The 7,800-nt window shown below is 45.4% G+C and overlaps 1 protein-coding gene across 1 annotated transcript in view; it reads left to right on the top strand.

Annotated features, from left to right (window-relative positions):
• Window positions 1-206: 206 nt before the first annotated feature.
• CASP8AP2 (caspase 8 associated protein 2) overlaps window positions 207-7,800 on the top strand; it is a 42,207-nt gene continuing 34,613 nt past the window's right edge. Inside the window, exon 1 of the mRNA XM_060115392.1 lies at window positions 207-327. The gene's annotated coding sequence lies outside the window, so the exon portion shown is untranslated. The remainder of the gene's footprint in view (window positions 328-7,800) is intronic.

Here is a 7,800-nt window from a genome sequence, read left to right as displayed (position 1 = left end):
CGGTGTTCAGAAAGGACCCCAGGCTACCTTGGGCCAGGCGGGGCGGGTAAGTTGCTGTGGGGCTCTGGTCTGCGCGGGGCTGCTGGGGAGGAGGTTGCGCTGCGCGGTAGTACTCTGAGTGGAGGCCGGCGGCGTCTGGAGAGCCAGGGAGTTGAAAGCAGCGGCGGAGTCTGTGGCGGGGGGATGGCGCGTCTGATGTCCGGGGCTCCCAGGAAGCCGCGTTCCCGCCACCCTCGGATGCAGCTTCTGGGCTTTCACCCCCAATCCCTCTGTGGTCCCTCGAGAGTATCCGGGCGGGAGCGGGGGCGAGGGTGAGGGTGAGCGCAGGTAGGAAGTGTCCTTTCGACCGCTCTTCCTGCCCCTCCCCCCCAAAACCAATCTTCCCTTGGAATGTACTCTTAAATTAAATCTTTCGGATGGGATTTTCTGGAGGAATGGGTTTTTCCTGTGTCTGGTGATCATTGATGTTGTTTCCGCTACTGTTACGCCCAGAGAAGTTGTTTATCTTAATCTCTACGGCGAAGAGAGCCATGCCTAACACATAGTAGGCCCTAAATCAGATGTGAATGTGTAATTCGTAGAATCTCAGGATTTGCACTTCAGGCATCAAGTTGGCATTGATTCTGATTCTTCTCTGATCTTTCCCATTCTCCACAGCTCCAGTTCCAAACCTTGCCTCTCTTCAGGGCCCCTCCCCCATTTCACTCAGGGCTCCCCCATCTCACTCAGGGCTCCTTTGATTGGAGGCAGACAGAGGCCTTCAGGGCCAGAATCCCCATACTCCAGTTATCTCCTGGCGTTTCTTGCCATTTTACAAGAGCTCGCCCGTTAAAAACTTTGTTATACTCTTCTCTCTAATGAATATTCTTGATTTTGTCATCTGGCTTTAGAGACAGCTGGGATCTAAGCCCAGATCTGCCTTTTACCAGCTGTTTGACCTTGGGGCAAGTTTCTCTTCTCTGTTTCCTCATCTGTAAATTGGGAAAAAGAATAGTCTGTACCCCATAGGACTTTTGGGAGTATTTAAAGTAAATTGATCATGTATTTAGAGCATTTAGGCCAGTGTCTGGCACACAGTGTACAGTATATGTGGCGTTTGTTATTCTTTTCCCCTTACATCTTTTTAGGGTTCTCGCTGTATTAGATTAAGTGTTTCCCATGAGCCTAACAATACACTCTCCCTCTCCCCTGACTCTTTCTCTACATGTTTTTGTTTTTCACTACAAATGTTTATTTCATTCCCTCGATTTTTTTCTTAAAGGAAACTTCCTTCAGAGTGTCTCTTAAAGACATTGTCCTCTCACAAAAGTCTAGGTGATCCTTCTCTCATCTGCTTCAACTTCACCTCTGAATCCATTGGGATTGTTCCTTAAAAGATTATGAGTGAGCTTGCAACTCTTTTCTTGATTCTCAACTTTGAAAATTTTGCCTCTTCACTTAGGTGCAACTCTCCTATCACAAGCAACTCTCATTGTATATCGAGGTCCTCATTTGGGGAAAGGTGAGAGCAAGTGTGAAAAATCGTTCTTTGCAAGAGATTCTGATACATAAGTTTTCCTCCTCTCCTTCCTCTTTTCCTTTTCAAGAGAATCACTGGCCTTTATAATTTCAAGAGTAATCTCAGCTACAGCAGTTATGTCTTTTTTTTTTAATTGATGAAGTATAGTTGATTTACAATGTTGTGCTAGTTTCTGGTGTACAGCAAAGTGATTTAGTTATATATTTATGTATATGTATATATACTTTTTCATATTATTTTCCATTATGCTTTATTATAGGATATTGAATATAATTCCCTGTGCTACAGGACCTTGTTGTTTATTTTATATATAGTAGTGTGTATCTGCTAATCCCAAACTCCTAATTTATCCCTTCCCCACCCCCTTTCCCCTTTGATAACCATACATTTGTTTTCTATGTCTGTGAGTCTGTTTCTGTTTCGTAAATAAGTTCATCTGCATCATATTTGAGATTCCACATATAAGTGCTAGCATATGGTATTCGGCTTTCTCTTTCTGACTTCACTCAGTATGACAATCTCCAGGTCCATCCATGTTGCTGCACATGGCAATATTTCATTCTTTTTTATGGGCTGAGTAGTATTCCACTGTATATATGTACCACATCTTTTTTGTCCATTCATCTCTCGATGGACTTTTAGGTTGTTTCCATGTCTTAGCTATTGCAAATAGTAGCAATTATGTCTTGTCTTCTGTGCTATGTACTCCATTTTCCAACTGTCTATTTAGACATTTTCTGCTGGATGTTCGATAGATAATTCAACATGGCTTCTTTGGTTCTCCATTTCAGTTAAAAGCATGACTACCTTGTTATTAAAGCTAGGAACTGCAGAGTTGTCTGTAACAAATTGGGATTTTGATTAATTCGGCAAATATTTTTTTATTACCTACCAACCTGTCAGGCTCTGTGCTGAGAGCTGGGGGTACAATGGTGAACAGAACAGAGCCAGGCCTGTTCTTGGTGGAGCTTATAGCCTAGCAGGTGAGGTGGATATTTCTCTAGGAATCCCACAAAAAATGTAATCATAAACTGAAAAGAGGCCATGTAGAGAAAGGACAAAGTGGTATAAGAATATTTAACAGAGGACCTGACCTAGTGGAGAGAAAGGGTAGCCAGGGAAGGCTCAAACATTACTTAATCCACAGTATCACACACAGATGAGCTGAGTGAAGGAGATCAGTGAGGAAAGAACACTCCCTGCAGAGGCGCTGTGGGGGGAGGGGCAAACTGTGTTCTAGGAGCTGAAGGAAGGCCAATATGATCAGAGCAGAGAATGGGGGAGAATGCTACAGACTAACCCTAGAGGAGTGGGGAGAGGCCGGGTCACTCAGGGCTTGGTAAGAAGAATTGTGGCAAAATTTGTTTTTTAATCTAAGATCAGCTGGAAGCACTGAAGAGTTTTAAGCAGAGGAGGAAACATGATCAGATTTGCATTTTGAAAAGACAGCTCAGGCTGTGGTTTTGAAATGGGCAAGATTGGATATTTGAATACCCATTCCCTTAAATCTTTTTCTTTCTTTCTTTTTTTTTTTTTTTTTTTTTTTTTTGTGGTACGTGGGCCTCTCACTGTTGTGGCCTCTCCCATTGCGGCGCACAGGCTCCGGACGTGCAGGCTCAGCGGCTGTGGCTCATGGGCCCAGCCACTCCGTGGCATGTGGGATCCTCCCGGACCGGGGCATGAACCCGTGTCCCCTGCATCGGCAGGCGGATTCTCAACCACTGCGCCACCAGGGAAGCCCCCTTAAATCTTTTTGATTCTGCTACAGAAGTCTTTCAGGTCTGGTCTTAGTCTTTATTTCCACTAATAACTTAGTCATCCCTCATTGTCTCCTGCATTTTTTTTTTTTTTTTGGCTGTGTTGGGTCTTCGTTGCTACGCGCGGGCTTTCTCTAGTTGCGGCAAGTGGGGGCTACTCTTAAGTTGCGGTGCATGGGCTTCTCATTGCAGTGGTTTCTCTTGTTGCGGAGCACAGGCTCTAGGCGTGCGGGCTTGAGAAGTTGTGGCTCGCGGGCTCTAGAGCGCAGGCTCAGTAGTTGTGGCGCACAGTCTTAGTTGCTCCGCGGCATGTGGGATCTTCCCGGACCAGGGCTCGAACCCATGTCCCCTGCATTGGCAGGCGGATTCTCAACTACTGCCGCACCAGGGAAACCCCTCTCCTGCCTGTTTTAATAGCATTTTCTATCTCCCTTGCCACTAATATTTTCTATACTTTTCTTGCTAGAGTTGAACGTTTGAAAAGCAGATTTGATCATGATATTTCTCGCTTTAAAAGCCTTCAGTGGTTCCCTCATTCCATAGTGGATGAAGACCAAGTATCGTAATTATATCACTGGACTTTTCTAAAATCTCAATTCTCATAATCTAACCTCTGGGTATTGAAACCCAGGCTTGCTTGTGGACTCTTAGATAGATGCGGGGAGATGGTGTCAGGAAGTGTGTTTGTGAACACAAACCCAGTTTCACTGAACCTTGGGGTTTTGGAAACCTTGGGATAGTGAGTGATAGGGCTAGAAAGGTAGGTGCCTTTCTTGACTTTATTCAGTAGAACACAAACCCAGTTTCACTGAACCTTGGGGTTTTGGAAACCTTGGGATAGTGAGTGATAGGGCTAGAAAGGTAGGTGCCTTTCTTGACTTTATTCAGTAGACATTGGGAAGTAATACAAAGTTTTTGAGCAGGAAGTGATATGAGCAGGATTGCTTTGGAAGAACTAACCCAACTGTTGTGTGTAACATGTGTTTGGAGAGGGGAGATAACTAGATAGCTATAGTGCGGGGTCTGAAACAAATTTCGATAGCAAGAATGAGGAAAAGTGGGAGAAGCGTTGTAGCATCAGTAGGGATGCTACTTAAAGAAGTAGCAATGTCAGGAGGTGACAAATGTTGACAGAAAGGTCATCTTTTTTGGGTTTGGACTTGGTGAGCTTCGACTTACAGGAATGTGTGTACTTTATTAACTTTAACATCTTATTGCTGACTGTTGATTTGTTTTTTAGTACAAACATATCCTAATTTTTTTTTTTTTTTTCTTTTTGCGGTATGCGGGCCTCTCACTGTTGTGGCCTCTCCCGTTGCGGAGCACAGGCTCCGGACGCACAGGCCCAGCGGCCACGGCTCACGGGCCCAGCCGCTCCGCGGCACATGGGATCCCCCCAGACCGGGGCACGAACCCGTATCCCCTGCATCGGCAGGCGGACTCTCAACCACTGCGCCACCAGGGAGGCCCAACATATCCTAATTTTCAAGCACTGAGGGGCAGCAGAGGAGTCTATCAGTCTGATCTGGTACCCCTACTTTTTGTGGCAGTTCTTGCTCTCTATCCCGACCTCCTTGTGTTTGCCCATCACATGTTTAATCCAAACTGCTTTGCAGTTGTAAAAAATAAGATAGTGATGTCTAGGAGCTTGTCACCTTAGGAAAGTATTCAGATACCTTTTTACAAGGGCCCAATAGCATTTAGAGCTAGTTATGTGTTATTAAATTGTAATAACCACAATTGTAATTGTAATTAAATTATAATAAAGTTAAAGAGGGAATTCCCTCTGTAACTTAAAATTTTTTTTAATCATCCTTTTTTTTGGCTGCGCTGGGTCTTAATTGCGGCACGTGGGATCTTATTTGCAGTGTGCAGGATCTCTAGTTGCGGCATGTGGGATCTTTTTAGTTGTGGTGGACTCTTAGTTGCAGCATGTGGGATCTAGTTCCCTGACCAGGGATCAAACCCAGGCCCCCTGTGTTGGGAGCATGGAGTCTTAACTGCTGGACCACCAGGGAAGTCCCTTAACTTTAAATTAATTTAAATTAATTACAATTTAAACATCAACCTCGGGGCTTCCCTGGTGGCGCAGTGGTTGAGAATCTGCCTGCCAATGCAGGGGACACGGGTTCGAGCCCTGGTCTGGGAAGATCCCACATGCTGCGGAGCAACTGGGCCCGTGAGCCACAACTACTGAGCCTGCGCATCTGGAGCCTGTGCTCCACAACAAGCTAGGCCGCGACGGTAAGAGGCCCGCACACTGATGAAGAGTGGCCCCCGCTCGCCGCAACTAGAGAAAGCCCTTGCACAGAAAAGAAGACCCAACACAGCCAAATAAATAAAATTTATAAACATCAACCTCAGTGTGTTAGGCCAAATAATGGATTCCCCAATATGTCCTTGTTCTAATCCCAGGAACCTATCAATATGTTGCTTTACATGGCAAAAGAAACTTTTGGAGGGAATTCCTTGGAGGTCCAGTGGTTAGGACTCTGTGCTTCCACTGCAGGGGGCATGGGTTCAATCCCTGGCTGGGGAACTGGGATCCCACAAGTCACGTGGTGTTGGCCACCCCCCGCAAAAAAAGAAACTTTGCAGGTGTGATTAGGATTTTGAAATGGGGAGAGTATCCTGGATTATCCAGTTGGCCAGTATTATCATAAGGGTCCTTAAGAGGGAAGCAGGAGAGTAAGTGACAGGAAAGGCCATGTGATGACGGAAGTGTGAGGAAGGTGGGGAGGGGAGCAAGTCTGACCATGGAAGCAGAGGTCAAGAGGTGAGGAGATGTCACACTGTTGGCTTTGAAGGTGGACGAAGGAGCCACCAGCAAAGGAACATAGGCAGCTTCTAGAAACTGGGAAGAGCAAAGAACAGTTTCTCCCCTACAGCCTCCAGAAGGAATGCAGCCCTCCTGAACCTTGATTTTTAGACCAGTGAGACTTCTGACCCCCAGAACTGTAAGGTAATACATTTGTGTTAAGCCATGAAGTTTGTGGTCATTTGGTAGAGCAGCAATAGGAAACTAACGGTCATTCACACTGTGTGTATTTCATGTACTCAATAGCTACATGTGGCTAGTAGCTACCATACTGGGCAGCTCAGATATAGAACATTTTTTATCATTATGGAAAGTTCTATTGGACAGCACTGGTCTAAAATAATAGTTCTCAGAGTGTGATCCCCAGCAGCATTACCTGCGAACTTTTTAGAAATTCAATTCTCAAGCCTCATCTCAGACCTACTGAATCAGAAACTCTGGAGATGGGCCCATCAAATCTTGTGTTTTTTTTTTTTTTTTTTTTTTTTTTTTTGCGGTATGAGGGCCTCTCACTGTTGTGGCCTCCCCCGTTGCGGAGCACAGGCTCCGGACGCGCAGGCTCCGGACGCGCAGGCTCAGCGGCCATGGCTCACGGGCCCAGCCGCTCCGCGGCATATGGGATCCTCCCAGACCGGGGCACGAACCCGTATCCCCTGCATCGGCAGGCGGACTCTCAACCACTTGCGCCACCCGGGAGGCCCAAATCTTGTGTTTTAACTTCTCCAGATTTTTCTTTTCTTTCTTTTTTTTAATAGACTTTATGTTTTAGAGCATTTTTAAGTTCACAGCAAAATTGAGCAGAAATGCAGAGTGTTTGCATACGCTTCCTGTGCCAACACACAACTTCCTCCCTCTATCAACATCTAACAACAGACTGTTGCATTTGTTACAATTAGTGAACATTGTACATCATTGTTACACAATCATTGGTACATTGATACCTATTTTTCACCCAAAGTCCAAAATTTACATTTGATAAGCCTTAGTTTTTTTTTGTTTTTTTTGTTTTGTTTTTTTTAAGAAGATGTTGTTGGTAGGAGTTTATTAATTAATTAATTTACTTTTGCTGTGTTGGGTCTTCGTTTCTGTGCGAGGGCTTTCTCTAGTTGTGGCAAGCGGGGGCCACTCTTCATCGCGGTGCGTGGGCCTTTCACTATCGCGGCCTCTCTTGTTGCGGAGCACAGGCTCCAGACGCACAGGCTCAGTAGTTGTGGCTCACAGGCCTAGTTGCTCCGCGGCATGTGGGATCCTCCCAGACCAGGGCTCAAACCCGTGTCCCCTGCATTAGCAAGCAGATTCTCAACCACTGCGCCACCAGGGAAGCCCCAAGCCTTAGTTTTTAACCACTATGCCAATCTCCTACCCTAATTGAAGGCCACTTTCCTGAGCGGGGATTCAACTGAGACTTTGAAGGGTATGTAGAATTTCCAAAGCAGGGGGTTGGAAGGACATTTCAGGCAGGAGAGTTGTATAGAGAAAGAAGTGGAGGGATTTTTCAGGGTACTTGGCAAGTTTGACTTGAGCAAGAGGCCCTATGCTTTAGTTAGTCAGTTGAGTATCAGCCTCATGAAGTTTGTCCTAAGCAATAATAGCCATGAAATCATGGGTTTAGAATGCAAGTTTTATTTTTGAATCCCCATCGAAACAAATATGTTAATCTTTGAAAAATATTTGGTTATATGCCACTAAAATTATCCCTAGAGCAC

This window comes from Mesoplodon densirostris, chromosome 12 (assembly GCF_025265405.1).
Source record: "Mesoplodon densirostris isolate mMesDen1 chromosome 12, mMesDen1 primary haplotype, whole genome shotgun sequence".
In the NCBI taxonomy this organism is placed as follows: Eukaryota; Metazoa; Chordata; class Mammalia; order Artiodactyla; family Ziphiidae; genus Mesoplodon; species Mesoplodon densirostris.
Note: the sequence above shows the minus strand (reverse complement) of the source record. Positions and strands in the feature narration are given on the sequence as shown.